Raw genomic sequence first — 17,261 nt, 5'->3', positions numbered from 1 at the left:
TGTTATGCTCTCTCTCTCTCTCTATACATAGACTCTGTCATCACATATGCCCTGGTTCAGACCCAGACATTACGGTGTTTGTTATGCTCTCTCTCTCTATACATAGACCCTTTCATCACATATGCCCTAGTTCAGACCCAGACATTACGGTGTTTGTTATGCTCTCTCTCTCTATACATAGACCCTGTCATCACATATGCCCTGGTTCAGACCCAGACATTACGGTGTTTGTTATGATCTCTCTCTATACATAGATCCTGACATCACAAATGCCCTGATTTAGAACCAAACATTACGGTGTTTGTTATGCTCTCTCTCTCTCTCTCTCTCTCTCTCTCTCTACATAGACCCTGACATCACAAATGCTTTGATTTAGAACCAGATATTCGAGTGTTTGTTATGCTCTCTCTCTATCTATATATAGACCCTGACATCACAAATGCCCTGATTTAGAACCAGATATTCGAGTGTTTGTTATGCTCTCTCTCTCTACATAGACCATGAAATCACAAATGCTTTGATTTAGAACCAGATATTCGAGTGTTTGTTATGCTCTCTCTCTATACATAGACCCTGACATCACAAATGCCCTGATTTAGAACCAGATATTCGAGTGTTTGTTATGCTCTCTCTCTATACATAGACCCTGACACCACAAACGCCCTGATTTAGAACCAGATATTCGAGTGTTTGTTATGCTCTCTCTACATACATAGACCCTGACACCACAAATGCCTTGATTTAGAACCAGATATTTGAGTGTTTGTTATGCTCTCTCTATAAACATAGCTCCTGACATCACAAATGCCCTGATTTAAAACCAGATATTCGAGTGTTTGTTATGCTCTCTCTCTAAACATAGACCCTGACATCACAAACGCCCTGATTTAGAACCAGATAATTGAGTGTTTGTTATGCTCTCTCTACATACATAGACCCTGACACCACAAATGCCCTGATTTAGAACCAGATATTCGAGTGTTTGTTATGCTCTCTCTATAAACATAGCTCCTGACATCACAAATGCCCTGATTTAAAACCAGATATTCGAGTGTTTGTTATGCTCTCTCTCTAAACATAGACCCTGACACCACAAACGCCCTGATTTAGAACCAGATAATTGAGTGTTTGTTATGCTCTCTCTATATACATAGACCATGACATCACAAATGCCCTGATTTAAAACCAGATATTCGAGTGTTTGTTATGCTCTCTCTCTAAACATAGACCCTGACATCACAAATGCCCTGATTTAGAACCAGATATTCGAGTGTGTGTTATGCTCTCTCTCTATGCATAGAACCTGACATCACAAATGCCCTGATTTAGAACCAGATATTCGAGTGTTTGTTATGCTCTCTCTCTCTATACATAGACCCTGACATCACAAATGCCCTGATTTAAAACCAGATATTCGAGTGTTTGTTAAGCTCTCTCTATATAAAAGACCCTGACATCACAAATGCCTTGATTTAGAACCAGATATTCGAGTGTTTGTTATGCTCTCTCTCTCTATACATAGACCCCGACATCACAAATGCCTTGATTTAGAACCAGATATTCGAGTGTTGTTATGCTCTCTCTCTCTCTCTCTATATATATATATAGACACTGACATCACAAATGCACTGATTTAGAACCAGATATTCGAGTGTTTGTTATGCTCTCTCTCTCTCTCTATACATAGACCCTGACATCACAAACGCCCTGATTTAGAACCAGATATTCGAGTGTTTGTTATGCTCTCTCTCTATACATAGACCCTGACGTTACAAATGCCCTGATTTAGAACCAGATATTCGAGTGTTTGTTATGCTCTCTCTCTAAACATAGACCCTGACGTCACAAATGCCCTGATTTAGAACCAGATATTCGAGTGTTTGTTATGCTCTCTCTCTATACATAGACCCTGACGTCACAAATGCCCTGATTTAGAACCAGATATTCGAGTGTTTGTTATGCTCTCTCTCTATACATAGACCCTGACATCACAAACGCCCTGATTTAGAACCAGATATTCGAGTGTTTGTTATGCTCTCTCTCTATACATAGACCCTGACGTCACAAATGCCCTGATTTAGAACGAGATATTCGAGTGTTTGTTATGCTCTCTCTCTCTCTCTCTCTCTCTCTCTCTATACATAGACCCTGACATCACAAATGCCCTGATTTAGAATCAGATATTCGAGTGTTTGTTTTACTCTTAAATTTGACCATGGTTTAGACCCAGGTATTCTGGTGTAAGTCATACTCTATGCCTCGGTTAAGACCCATAATTACACTTGGAGTTAAAGGGAATTGAAATTATATGGACGACATTCTTTCCATATTAACATCCTAGATCAAACTAAAGTTACCCGGTCGTTTAAAAGCAAAATACAGTTCAACCATACGCATTTTACCCCAGTATTCAGTGCCTTATTCAGAAAACATACACCGCCATTCGAGTATGTTATATCAGACATAATACGAAACGTTACCTTTTCTTGCACGTTTTGGCCATAAAGCGTCGTGTGCGGACGCTTCTTTTCTGTTATCACATGAACGGGTAGGCTTACCTACCCTAGCACTTTACGCTTTCATCGTGATATTTTATATGTCCATCACGTTCTAGAAAGAATGCACACCTTAATGACGTAAGTCACATACCGACTTTGCCTTTAAGATTTTGGAAAGAAAACATACCATAATGACACACCGACTACGCACTGTAAGCTTCTAGAACATACACATACTTGTATGACGTCAATCACACACCGACTTCGCACTGTAAGCACCGACTTCGCACTGTAAACATCAAGAAAATACACATACCTGTATCACGTTAATCACACACCGACTTCGCACTGTAAACTTCTAGAAAATACACATACCTGTATGACAATAATCACACACCTACTTCGCACTGTAAACTTATAGAAAATACACATACCTGTATGACAATAATCACACACCGACTTCGCACTATAAACTTATAGAAAGTACACATACCTGTATGACGTCACTCATTCACCAACTTCGCACTGTTAGCTTCTATAAAATGCACATACCTGCATGACGTCAATCACATACCGACTTCGCACCGTTAGCTTCTATAAAATACACATACCTGCATGACTTTAATCACACACCGACTTCGCACTGTAAATTCCTAGAAAATACACATACCTGTACGACGTCAATCACACACCGACTTCGCAACGTAAATTTCTAGAAAATACACATTCCTGTATGACGTTAATCACACACCGACTAGGCACTGTAAACTTCTACCTGTATGACGTTAATCACACACCGACTTTGCACTGTAAGCTTCTAGAAAATACACATACCTGTATGACGTTAATCACATACCGACTAGGCACTGTAAACTTCTAGAAAATACACATATCTGTATGACGTCAATCACACACCGACTTACTTCGCACTGTTAACTTCTAGAAAATACACATACCTGTATGACGTTAATCACACACCGACTTTGCACTGTAAACTTCTAGAAAATACACATACCTGTTTGACGATATTCACACACCGACTTCGCACTGTAAACTTCTAGAAAATACCCATGCCTCTATGACGATAACCATATTACATCTTCGCACTGTAAACTTCTAGAAAATACACATACCTGTATGACGGTAACCATACTACGTCTTCGCACTGTAAACTTCTTGAAAATACACATACCTGCATCACGTCAATCAAACACCGACTTCGCACTGTAAGCTTCTAGAAAATACACATACCTGCATCACGTCAATCAAACACCGACTTCGCACTGTAAGCTTCTAGAAAATACACATACCTGCATCACGTCAATCAAACACCGACTTCGCACTGTAAGCTTCTAGAAAATACACATACCTGCATGACGTTAATCACACACCGACTTTGCACTGTAAGCTTCTAGTAAATACACATACCTGCATGATGTTAATCACACACCGACTTCGCACTGTAAACTCCTAGAAAATACACATACCTGTATGACGTTAATCACACACCGACTTCGCACTGTAAGCTTCTAGAAAATACACATACCTGTATGGCGATATTCACACCGACTTCGCACTGTAAGCTTCTAGAAAATGCACATACCTGCATGACCTCAATCACACACCGACTTCGCACTGTAAGCTTCTAGAAAGTAGTTTAACTATGTTTTCGGCACTTATTTCAACATAGAAGTGGTCGAGATTCAATATGGTGAATATATCAATTAACTATATGCGTGCGTGAATATACAAATGTTCGTTCTGTTACTATATCTATTTGTTGACAACAAAGAACTTGGCTGAATGTCTATGGAACTGCGTCACTTACCCTACTGATAGAAAACCTTTTTAAACACCAACAAACATCATTAATAAAACCATAATACTAGAATGATTGAAAAACCGCCCAAATCATGCCACTTATCTTGATCAGTATATACAGAAGTGCAATCAAGTGAGATCATTTATATTAGATTCAACAATTTAAATGACCAGACACTCAAAATAAATCACCTCAGACGAAATATTGAATTGATATAACGAAAAATATCAATTGGGCTACAGTTACACGTACACTTACCCATACAAGAAGCGATTCGAAATAGCTCTATTATTTTAGAAGCACATTAAAATGTTCAAATAAGTTGCTTATGTAATTATGTTTCCCTAAGTAAGTCGTTAGCTAAGTCACGTTTTGCTTATTGTTAAAGTTGTGAGAAGTAGTTGTGTGTAGCCTCAGTTGATCGTTGATTTTTCCTTTTTCCTTTGTTTTTGGCAACGCAACATTAATAAACAGAGAGCCGTCAATATTGAGTTATTTCTATTATGTGTTCAAATCATTCAGTAGAGAAATTGAAAGAGCATTAAAGGTGCACTCTCACAGATACCATTTTTACAACTCTTTTATTTTTTGTCTTGGATAGAGCAAAATTTTGCGTAAATATCTGCAAACAAATGATAATAGATTGCTGACAAAAGATCAGATCGCAGATTTTCATATTTCCGTCCGAAAATTAATGTTCTATGGCTTAGACCGTTACTATCTAATTGTGGAATTCAGCATAAGATTCAAGATTTACAAAATATACAGAAGGCTATCATTTGATGTTGTTTATTGTGTGGTCCTTAATTTGAGTAAGTTGTCCCGTTCATGTCACAAAAGAGAGCTGGGAATAACTAATGATCAGCTCAACATTATCTCATGTTTCCCTCTTATTATTACTGTTACACCGCTAAACAGGACTTATATTTGAATGTTTAAAACCGAGAGTGCATTGCATTATTGAAAGCAAAGGCATAAAAGATACAGAATACTTATTGTCATGAAATGGTTATTTCATAAATACAAAATTAAACTAAATCAACAGACAAACATACATTCTATCAACTATGAAGACAAAAATTTACAATACTTGTGATAATGCGTAATATAAAAACATTTTAAATGCAAATATGATTCCAAACGGCGCAACATGGAATAAATCCATAAGTAGCATTCATTAAAATAAAGTAAAATATAATCACACGAAATGTCAACAGTGGTGTAGCTATGTATTCCTTGTTATTCGAGATGACTAAAAGAAAGCTAAATACAACCTTTAAAGCCGGTTCTGAACATATGCAATCAAGCCAAGACTGCCGTTTGCAGACTTTTGATGTATTTTGTGTATCTCATTTCCAGAACAGTTTCTTTTTCTCTCTTTTTTATCAAGTTTTAAAGCGAGATACACCACACCAGCATAAGCATTTTGCCATCTAGTTCGCCTGGGGAACAAATAGACAAATCGAGATTTTCTTAATAGACAAATCGAGATTTTTTTTACTTTGTAAAAGTACAAATCGAGATTTTCTGACTTTGTAAAAGTGCCGTAATTCATAGTTATTTATGCTAGATAGTTGGTATGAGTGACTCCTTTGATGAATCTGAAGAAAAAAAAATATTTTAGGTTGTTTTAGGTAAAATGGCACTAAATTTTGTAGAGGTCAAAATTCAGCACATTCCAAATCACTATGGTCAAACTCTTAAGCAGGTGAAATGTAAATATGAAGCATGCGGGGGGAATGACGTCAGATTTTAAATCGCACTGTAATCAATATCATGGGTATTAATGAATGTTCTTAGATCTTCGAAGCAAGGGGCACAACTCAAATCCCTAAGATTAGATTATGTTCGAGTTGATTCCCATTTCCATTGTGTGTTTGATTAGAAATGAAAACAAACTATGACGGAATCGCAATCTATTTTTAGATAAAATATAAGCGATCGGGATTTACATACTCCATTTCACCGAGTGTATGGTGCATTAACTGTGCTTGAAATTAACGTTTTGTGTTTATGAATTAAAATATTTTGGAAATGTGTACTTCAGCAGAGGCTGAGGTTTGAACCAAACATTATTTATGCCAAGTTTGAAGTTACTTGAACCAAAACTCGCAAAGATATTGTTAAATCAAAGTGCTGAAAGCACTGATAGACTAGGGTTTCATTCAGGGGAATGTTGACAACCATGTTCTAAGCATATTCTAAGCATTGAAAAAATCGGCTCACATCACAAGGGGTCACTGTTTAATGGACTAGCTTAATCTTTAGACTAAAACTGCTTGCTAGCTGCAAAGAAAATTTGAAAAATCTAGTTAAGTGTGTGTAGAGTGAGGGGGTGGGGGGGAAGCGTTTAATCAAATAAAGTCATAGTTCTTTTGAATCAACCCCATCTAAAATCCCCGCCCTGCGGAGATAATATGATGGTGAAGTCCCCACCAAATGCCCCGAACCCAAGGGACATTAGGTTAAGCCCCATCCACACTGTATTTTCCGGGAAGACCTGGCACTGCGGGGCCACCTGAAAGGGAAAAAACATGACCCATTTCGCCAGCTAACCCCGGTAAACCTCCGGATGTGAGAGCCGTGGTTACAATTGACTGGTGCATAATGACCCATAGTGATCCAATCTCATGCCAAGATGATTTCTGGTCTGAAATCGCGAGGTTAGATATTCTTAAGCATAAAAAAGCCTGGACAGCATTTGAGAAAGACTGTTGTGAGGTTAAATCTTCATTACTTTACTATTCCACAACATTGGGTGATGATTTTAATTTTGTTCTTTAAACGCCCGAAGTTAACTGATAAATTAATACAAATTCAATTCTATCTCCACAATATTCGGCATAGCATTGTTAAATAAAACTCAAAAGTTACACTTGTAAATTATTTAACCAAATACCTTTCCCTAATATTTCACAAATTTATATTGATCTATCAACAACAATGCATCACCATACTGTATCTCTGACTGATTTTTGATTTTCATTATTGGCTAGAAAACAAAAAGTGAGCACAAAGCGTCTTCAGAAAAAGAACTTGTAAAGTATGCACCAGTCAATTGTACCCCCCCCCCCCCCCCCCCGGATTTCTATCCAGCCAATCCCCGGTAAAATCCCTGCCCTACGCGAACGAACTGGTGGTAAAATCCCGTGAATAACCCCGGACCGCGGGGATCTAAGGTAAGAGCAATTCCCTGATCATCTTCATTTTGAGGGAAGACAAAACCACCGCCATCACCCGGCATTGCGAGGACACTAGTTCTGGCTTCCATAACTTTAATGTTGATATTTATTGTTTTGATGTTTACAACACGTCCAAAAAGGTAATAAATAATGTGTTCGCTGAAGTTCTTTAGCTACGAGGACACCTGAAAGGTAAAAACACAACCCTTTTCCCTGGTATATCCCCGAGAGGCCGTGGTAACAATTGACTGGTGCATTATATTATAAGAGAGGAAATCAAAATTGAGCATGCAAGATTGTTTTATCAATGGCGATGGTTTATCACAATGTCATGTACTTACACTGAGAGTGGCTCCAAGATTTTTCTATGCACATAGGTAAACAATCATCTTATTCACAGATGCTGTGCACATATTCATACATTTGGCTTCATTTAGAATGAAACTTCATAAATAAGTATGCGTATATTTGACATTTTTTATCTCCATTTTGCAAAATTGAAATCACATGATTTTTTCAAACGAACTTGTATTGCTTGAAAATGTACGTGTCAAATTAAAAATGCTAACCACGGTAAGATGAAAATAAATCCGTTTGATGGTGGTAATCATTCAATGGCGGCTTTATTTATAAATTTCCTCAATAAAACACTATGAAATTTACATCATCAGCATCCGTAACTAGTGATAACATACATGTCTGAATCATTCGGCCGCTCTGATGAGAGTAAATTTTGAGGTCAATAAGTAGATTGGTACCCTGATTTACCTTTCCTCAAAAATATAAAGTTATACAGGTACGCGGCATATGGTTTTTAGTTAACATTAATAGGATTTGAACAATAGATACCAAAAATCATGTTGTATTTAAGTGCTAAGTGCCATGCGGTGATTAGTTAAGAAAAAAAAATTGTATCGAAAAAAAATATCACGGAAACATGCAAATTATGTCCAAAAAGAAAAGATCAGGACCTCGGAATACCAACATTGTAAACAAAGGATAACAATACTTTTTTAAACCAACTTCTCTGGTTGTCTTCTACTTAGACCGTACTCTTTATTCGCTTTACGTATGAATTCACAAGACATTTCGAATGCGCGACGGGCACCGCGGTTAGCTGATACTGGTTTCTTTACGGATAAAAGAGAAAGAGGGTACCAGTCTATCAATACAGAGCATTGAATGGAAAAAATTCGATGCGTACTTTTCAATATGTTTTTATTCCTATTGCATATAATCTGACCGTATGCAAGAACATTCATGTAGTTAACCCGATTAACTCACTCGCTACGTAAGAATTCCTTGTGCTTCATTAAAAGAACATACAATTAGCTTGAATTGTTAGGAGAACTATTTTTATTGGATGTTTTCATTGTAATCAGTTCCGGTACTACTTTGATTATTCAAATTCGCTAAGGCAATCCAATCGAAATACAGCGTATGAATACATTACGTCAGTGAACCCCCAGATGCGGCTGGAAAATGCAGACAGCGCGTTTATGGCTATGAACTAGACCACAAGTGCCCTAGTCCAAAATCTGTCAAAACTGTTCGGATTTACAAACTCAACCAGTAAAGCAATATTTAAATGTTGCTGATTTAATTTTAATTTTTTCTAACGTGCTTCCCGCTTTTCTATGTGGTAAGAGTTCTCTTGAAACTGCACAAAGGACAACCATCCCATTATAATCTTCTTTGTATTCCATCAACCATCAGCTCCATCATCTTTCAATGTATTGAATTTGTAGTCTTGAGTTCCTTCCCCTAACACTATCGTTATCGGGTCAGGCAAATGCCAATAATGGCGGCGCCCAGTGGACGAAGACTATGGACGCTATAAGGTTACCATTTATTTTACTTTAGTTGATCAAGTTAATATAACAACGGCATTTGAACACTATTTATATGTAGAATATAATGGTACACTCGAGTTTCGGTGATCACTTGTCTGGAAAGAAATATTTTGACTTGAGTGAAGTTTACGTAATTCGGGCGTTGTGTATTTTCGGATGATTGTCAGTTGGAAATAAAGGCCTTATTTGACTTCAGCCTGTCTTATAAGGACTGATGGTTGAAATGGGAAATTCAAATGAATAGTGGAACAAGTAAATGGAACTATTACACTGTATGTATTGCATGATTTGATTATTTGCTTAAGTTTACTCTTGTCAAGTTCTGAGAGCTAAGTCAGTTATGGTAGACGACCTTCACATCCCATCCAGAAGAACCAAGGGGCAACTGATGTGGCCGAGCAAGCACAAAGACACAGATTTATCTTACAGTATAAAAAAATGTTGTCAATTACAAGCCTTAATCCTTGTTTAGTCTTGTTGTTCGGTGAAGGTAGTCAGTGGTAAATAATCCGTCTACGGAACGGGGGATAGTGGATTCGATCCCTGGCCGCATCATACCAAAAGACTTTAAAAGTTGGTACAAGTAGCTTTCTTGCCTGGCGCACAGCATTTAAGGGTAGTGCTTGTTTTAAATGCCGTTGTTATATTAACTTGATCAACTAAAGTAAAATAAATGGTAACCTTATAGCGTCCATAGTCCTCGTCCACTGGGCGCCGCCTGTACCTGTATAACTTTATATTTTTGAGGAAAAGTAAATCAGGGTACCAGTCTACTTATTGACCTCAAAATTTACTCTCATCAGAGCGGCCGAATGATTCAGACATGTATGTTATCACTACTTACGGATGCTGATGATGTGAATTTCATAGTGTTTTATTGAGGAAATTTATAAATAAAGCCGCCATTGAATGATTACCACCATAAAACGGATTTATTTTCATCTTACCGTGGTTAGCATTTTTAATTTGACACGTACATTTTCAAGCAATACAAGTTCGTTTTAAAAAATCATGTGATTTCAATTTTGCAAAATGGAGATAAAAAATATCAAATATACGCATACTTATTTATGAAGTTTCATTCTAAATGAAGCCAAATGTTTGAATATGTGCACAGCATCTGTGAATAAGATGATTGTTTACCTATGTGCATAGAAAAATCTTGGAGCCACTCTCAGTGTAAGTACATGACATTGTGATAAACCATCGCCATTGATAAAACAATCTTGCATGCTCAATTTTGATTTCCTCTCTTATAATATAATGCACCAGTCAATTGTTACCACGGCCTCTCGGGGATATACCAGGGAAAAGGGTTGTGTTTTTACCTTTCAGGTATCCTCGCAGCTAAAGAACTTCAGCGAACACATTATTTATTACCTTTTTGGACGTGTTGTAAACATCAAAACAATAAATATCAACATTAAAGTTATGGAAGCCAGAACTAGTGTCCTCGCAATGCCGGGTGATGGCGGTGGTTTTGTCTTCCCTCAAAATGAAGATGATCAGGGAATTGCTCTTACCTTAGATCCCCGCGGTCCGTGGTTATTCACGGGATTTTACCACCAGTTCGTTCTCGCAGGGCAGGGATTTTACCGGGGATTGGCTGGATGGAAATCCGGGGGGGGGGGGGGGGGTACAATTGACTGGTGCATACTTTACAAGTTCTTTTTCTGAAGACGCTTTGTGCTCACTTTTTGTTTTCTAGCCAATAATGAAAATCAAAAATCAGTCAGAGATACAGTATGGTGATGCATTGTTGTTGATAGATCAATATAAATTTGTGAAATATTTGAGGGAAAGGTATTTGGTTAAATAATTTACAAGTGTAACTTTTGAGTTTCATTTAACAATGCAGTGCCGAATATTGTGGAGATTAAATTTGTATTAATTAATCAGTTGACTTGTGGCGTTTAGGGAACAAAATTAAAATCAAAATATTCAATAAAGTTCCCTTATCACCCAAAGTTGTGGAATAGTAAAGTAATGAGGATTACAATAGTCTTTCTCAAATGCTGTCCAGGCTTTTTTATGCTTAAGAATATCTAACCTCGCGATGTCAGTCCAGAAATCATCTTGGCATGAGATTGGATCACTATGGATCATTATGCACCAGTCAATTGTAACCACGGCTCCCACATCCTGACCCGATAACGATAGTGTTAGGGGAAGGAACTCCAGACTACAAATTCAATACATCGAAACTATATGATGGAGCTGATGGTTGATGGAATACAAAGAAGATTATACTGTACTGTATGGAATATCAGTAAGCAGGGAACAAGACTATTGAATTTGAAGGATCACCTGGAAGATAAAAACACGGCCCATTTCCCCGGCAATCCCCAGTCTACCCCGGGTATGGCGGGAGGGCTTGGTTAAAATTAGTGCTAAACTGGTGCATTATCCCACTATTTCGAACTTTCCTCCAAAACAACAGACGAGCTAAAAGATATTGGACATGGACTAATCGGATTTCGTTTTATGCATCAGAAAACCATCAATTGTTTTTCATCAAAAAGGATTAATTATTTTACCATGCATTTTACCAAACATTCGGGGTTTTTTAACATGACTGTAAAATAAACAATTCAGTAAATGAAAACGTATATAAAACCACCAAAGTTTAATATTTTTCACTTCCAACCACGTATATACTAACCACAATTTCAATTCAGGATCATACCAGTAAAATAAATGGTATAGGATCAACAGCACAAACAATTCAATGTTTATCACTTTATCACTTGATCCGTATCATTCTAATCTATTTCATACTGTTCTTCATGTTAACATAAATAAATGACCTCTTCAATATCAACGTCAATGTCAATACCACAAATAACGGCAAACAACTTAGTTCATTGTGTATTTGCTTGCACAAGGGTCTGTAGGAACTTGCAATTTATGAAAATCCCTCTATTTTTCTATATACAGTTACTTTTCAATGATACGTTTATAAGAGTTTATGAAATAAGTGTTATCCAAATAATTGCTACCCAAGGCGATCGCCAAAAAGTGCTGTTACCAAGAGGATGAAATATTATACTGTATGACTCTCATTTATATTATTACGTTTATATCACGACATTTACCATCGGGGGCAAATTGACCCCTGTTGGCAAATTAACCCTAGGTGCCAATATGTGCATCTGAACGCAGATAACCACATGGGTAAATTTAGTCTTGGGGACAAACTTGTCCCAAGTATGGAGGTGGGGTAAATTTTGTCCGTGGTATTTCATGTCATATTGTTTCGCGCTCGCTAGCGTACAGGGCGGCCTTATTTGTCCTCCATACTTTGTCTTAATAAGTTCACTTTAATTTTCAAAACGCTTTGTATTAAACCGTATTTATAACACGTACACAAATGTCCACAATGTAAATACATCACAATGAAATATCCGTGTGAAAAAAGTTGGTTAGGTTCAAATTCCTTTCATTGGTGAAAAAAACATCCGTGTGACCTTTCCTAAAACGATGACTGCACAGTGCTAAATCATGAACCCCATGCACTGCACTAACAAGTTGCCCACGGTACAATTGGCGAATACCCATGTAATGTCCTACATGGACCCGCTCATTGCCAGAGCAGGCGCCGACCTATCGACCCCTTTACGATAGGCGAGTGAGGTGTACAGTTTTTGCAGTAAACTGACGTGATACAGTTAGATGACGGTTGCCCAGGTCCATGAAAGGGCTCCCGATGGCTACAAGTCCTGTACCCACAAAGTACCGACGCCCAGACCCGGACACAATGCAGACCAACACTCGCCATAGCTGGAAACCAGTAAGCTTCAGACCGTGAAGTACCATCAGAGAGCATGCTACTATCTCTCTGTATGCGAAAGCCAACTGCACATAATGCCGTACTAGAACCTTGTAGTGTTTCCTCGCATGTTGTGAGACCAACTAACAATGGTCCTTCCCTGTTTTCACCACGACGCACGACTCTTACTCTAGCCGGCATCACCGTAATGACATTGTTGCTATGCACAGCCGTCACAGCCCTCTGTTTGCACCTTTCCAGCGTCACTCTTGACCAGTGTTTAATCACACAGCGCAGCTTGAGAAACACGTTGCATCTCATCTGCAATATCAAACCCTATTGGGAACTTCTCGTTATCGCTAAGTTATTTTCTACTCTACAAGTAGAATTATCCGCATCCAGTCTCGTGCTTCTCTGATCTTCTCTGCTCTCGACAACCATATGATCAGACACTCTGCTCGAATCAAGTCCAACATCCCTGTTATATACCACGACATCAGCCCCCCTTACGCTAAGCGGCAGCCTCGCAATCCCATAGAACTGCAAGTCCGACCTCTCGTCAGACAACTCCATTCTGCCCCTCTGTTGCTTCAGCCAAACCTACCCGCGTCCCGGTTAATTTCTGTCGCTGAACCTTTCGGCACGTGACTTTCCTTCAACTCCAATCCATATCTGGTCCAAAAGAGACGGGCCTTGTCATGTCCTGCTTGTCTGGTTCCTCCTGTCTGTCTCTACCCCGTCCTCCGTGTGTTGTCGTGTTGCGCTGCGCAGCTCCTCGATCAGTTGGGCATGCATGAGCGCTTCATGCAAATGGCGTGGTTCTTTTCCGAAATATACGTTAAATCGGACGTCACTGTCGCTGATACCGTTCAGGAACTGTCGCACCAAGTCTCCATAACGGCCGGGGTACTCTTGCGTAAAGCCAACGTAGATCTGCTGCATATTCGTGCAGACTCTCACTTGGTTTCTTTTTGTTTTTTCAATTTTATTTTCTCAAATATACATGTACATCATACATATATTCATAAAGTATACAAAAGTCGTGTTCCAAATTCAATCATGAAGAAAATATTGTGTTTTTTTCTGTTTTTTGGGTGTTAGTTAAGAAAGTAAGAAATGTTAGATAGAAGAAGGCAAGAAAGCAATGTGGATGAAATTTACATTCTTACATTGGTGTAAACTTGTGGTATTCAAGAATTAAGCTTGTTAAGTACTAGGATCCATCTACCAAGAAAAGCATGCAATTTATTTTTGGCCATAGCTATTATCTTTTCAGATTGCAGTCTCTTTGAAAAATATGGAACAAAAGCCTCGAAGATAGGCGTACTTCCTTCACACTTTGATTTAAAGATAAAGTATTTTGCAAGAAGTATAACGAAGTTAATTGCATATTCATAATTTCCATTTAAAGACTTAAAGTTACAGAAAGTGACCTCACTGTAGTTTATTGTCGAAATATCAACCTCAAATATGCTTATAAGAAAGCGTGTTATTTTGTTCCAGAATATTTGGGTGGAATGGCATTCCCAAAACATATGTTTATTCGAATCTATATACATTGAGCAAAAATCACATAGACTGCAAGAACTAATATTGTATCGATAAAGTTTACTATTATCAGGCAGTATTCTAAGAAGAAATTTGTACTGAAATGCTCTTAATTTGGTATCAATGCAAAGTTTGAATGATTGGGTATAAATATTTTTCCAATTTAGATCATTTACGCTTAGTTCTGCCTCCCATATTCCTTCTTTCGCATTTTGCACTGGTTTTTGGTTTAAAATAAGTTTCTGGTATACCAGCTTGCATATTTTAGTATTTTCAGTCACCTTATTTAAAAAAAACGTAGGTACATTATAATTCATTTCCTCTAATTTTACTTTTGATTTCCAATTTTGAGGAATACACTTCAAAAGCGTGTAATATTTCATGTAATCATGTTGGTTAATATCGTATAGTCTGTGTAGATCCTCAAAATTGTAGAACTGTTTTTGTTGAAAGTTATACAGATGCTCAATGTATAGTACACCTTTGCTGTACCAATTCTTACAGAAAAATGTGTCATCGTTTTGTTGTCTAATGTAACTATTGTTCCAAATAATTTCTTTTGCTATAATGTTTACTTCTTTTCTAAATGTTACACTTGCCCATGATTTAATTATATCACGAAGAAATTTCGATTTTATTTCAAGCCTATCAATTTTATTCGGGTCTAGATTACATTTGAAAATAAAATCTTTTCCAAATCTAACCATCATATTTTCATATATTTTTACCCATTTTGAATCTTTTTGAAACAGCATTCGTTTAACCCAGCTTGATTTTATTGCACATTCGAATTTTAATATGTCTAGCATTTTTAAACCTCCATTTTCATAACTTTGTATAATCTGATTTCTTGAAACTTTATCAGGTTTATTGTCCCATAAATATTTAAACATTTTTTGTTTAATATCATTTAAAAATGTGTGTGAGGGTGATTCAAGTACTGTTAATGGGTACAATAACTTTGGAATTGCAAACGTTTTCAGAACTGTTATTTTTCCTAAAAGCGAAAGATTCCATTTTTTCCATTTTTCTAAACAGGCTTCGAATTCCAACATTTTATCTTTAAAATTCAAATCATTTATGACTTTTGAATTGTTACTGAATATAATTCCTAGTGCCTGCGCTGTGTTCATGTTACATTCGAAATTGCTGTCGCAGAATCTTGTTTTGTTATCTTTCAGTGATCCTAGCCTTAAAATTGAGCACTCTGATTTGTTTAGAGTTAATCCTGATATACTTCCATAATTATCTAAAGTTTTAATAAGAGTGTCAAAGGATTTTTTTGATCCATCTAAAATGAAACTAGCATCGTCCGCAAATAGGGTTTGTTTTAGGTCAATATTGTTTACTTTTATACCTTTGATATTCTCATTTTTACTGATTTCAATAGACAATAGTTCGATGCAACAAATGAATAAATACGGGGAAAGGGGGCATCCTTGTCTCACACCTTTACGTATATTAAAGAACTCGGATAAAAAACCGTTATTCGTAACACAACCTTTGGCATCTGAATAAAATAGTTGAACCCATTTTATTATATCATTGCCGAAATTGAACTTTTTAAGGCATTTTGTTAGGAAATTGTGATCGACGCTATCAAAGGCTTTATTAAAATCAGAAAAGAATATCAAACCTTCATTATCATTTTCATTTGTAAAATCAATTACTTCTTGAAGAATTCTGACATTTTCCCCAATATATCTCCCCTTGATAAAACCTGTCTGATCACAACTTATAATCTTCTGTAAGAATGGTTTTACTCTATTGGCAATTGACTTTGAAGCTATTTTATAATCTATATTAAGAAGCGAAATTGGTCTCCAATTGTTTATTTGAGTTATATCTTTATCTTTTTTCGGAAGAAGGGTGATAATACTTTGTTTTTGCAATTCTGTCAAACTTCCAATTTCTAATGAATAATTTAAAGACTTAACTAAGTATTTTTTTATTTCGTTCCAGAAAGTTTTATAAAATTCCGCTGTCAGACCATCCGACCCGGGACTTTTGTTATTTTTCATTGCGTTTAAAGCGTTAAAACATTCATATTCAGTAAGATCTGCCTGCCTATGATCTTCATTTGAAAGACAGTTATTCTCATTTTGAAAGAAGGGGGTATTTTCTGGATATTCTATATAGTCATCCTTCTTATAAAGCGATTCATAAAATGATTTTGCATGAGCTAGAACTAGATTATTATCTGATACAAGATTGCCATTAATATTTAGCTGGTTGAATGTTTTTTGTAGTGATCGTTTTTTCTCTAAATTTGCAAAATATTTAGTATTTTTTTCAAACCCTTCGATCCATTCGGCTTTTGATCTAATTAATATCCCTTTTATCTTTTCTTCGTTAAGTTTGTTTAATTTTTCTTTTTCTTTGTTTAATTTATCTAGATTTTCATTTGTTTGTGAACTATGAAGGTCGGTTTCTATATTTCGTATATTCTGCAATATTTTGTTTTCTTCTTTTAAATCATTATTTCTTTTAAAGACTGAATATTTTATAGAATCGTCCCTGATTCTTCCTTTAATAACCTCCCAGAGTGTATTAGGGTTCGAATTTCTGTTACATTCTACAATTTCAATA

The sequence above is a fragment of the Mya arenaria genome, chromosome 8, assembly GCF_026914265.1.
Source record: "Mya arenaria isolate MELC-2E11 chromosome 8, ASM2691426v1".
NCBI classification, from domain to species: Eukaryota; Metazoa; Mollusca; class Bivalvia; order Myida; family Myidae; genus Mya; species Mya arenaria.
This window is presented reverse-complemented; position numbering follows the sequence as displayed.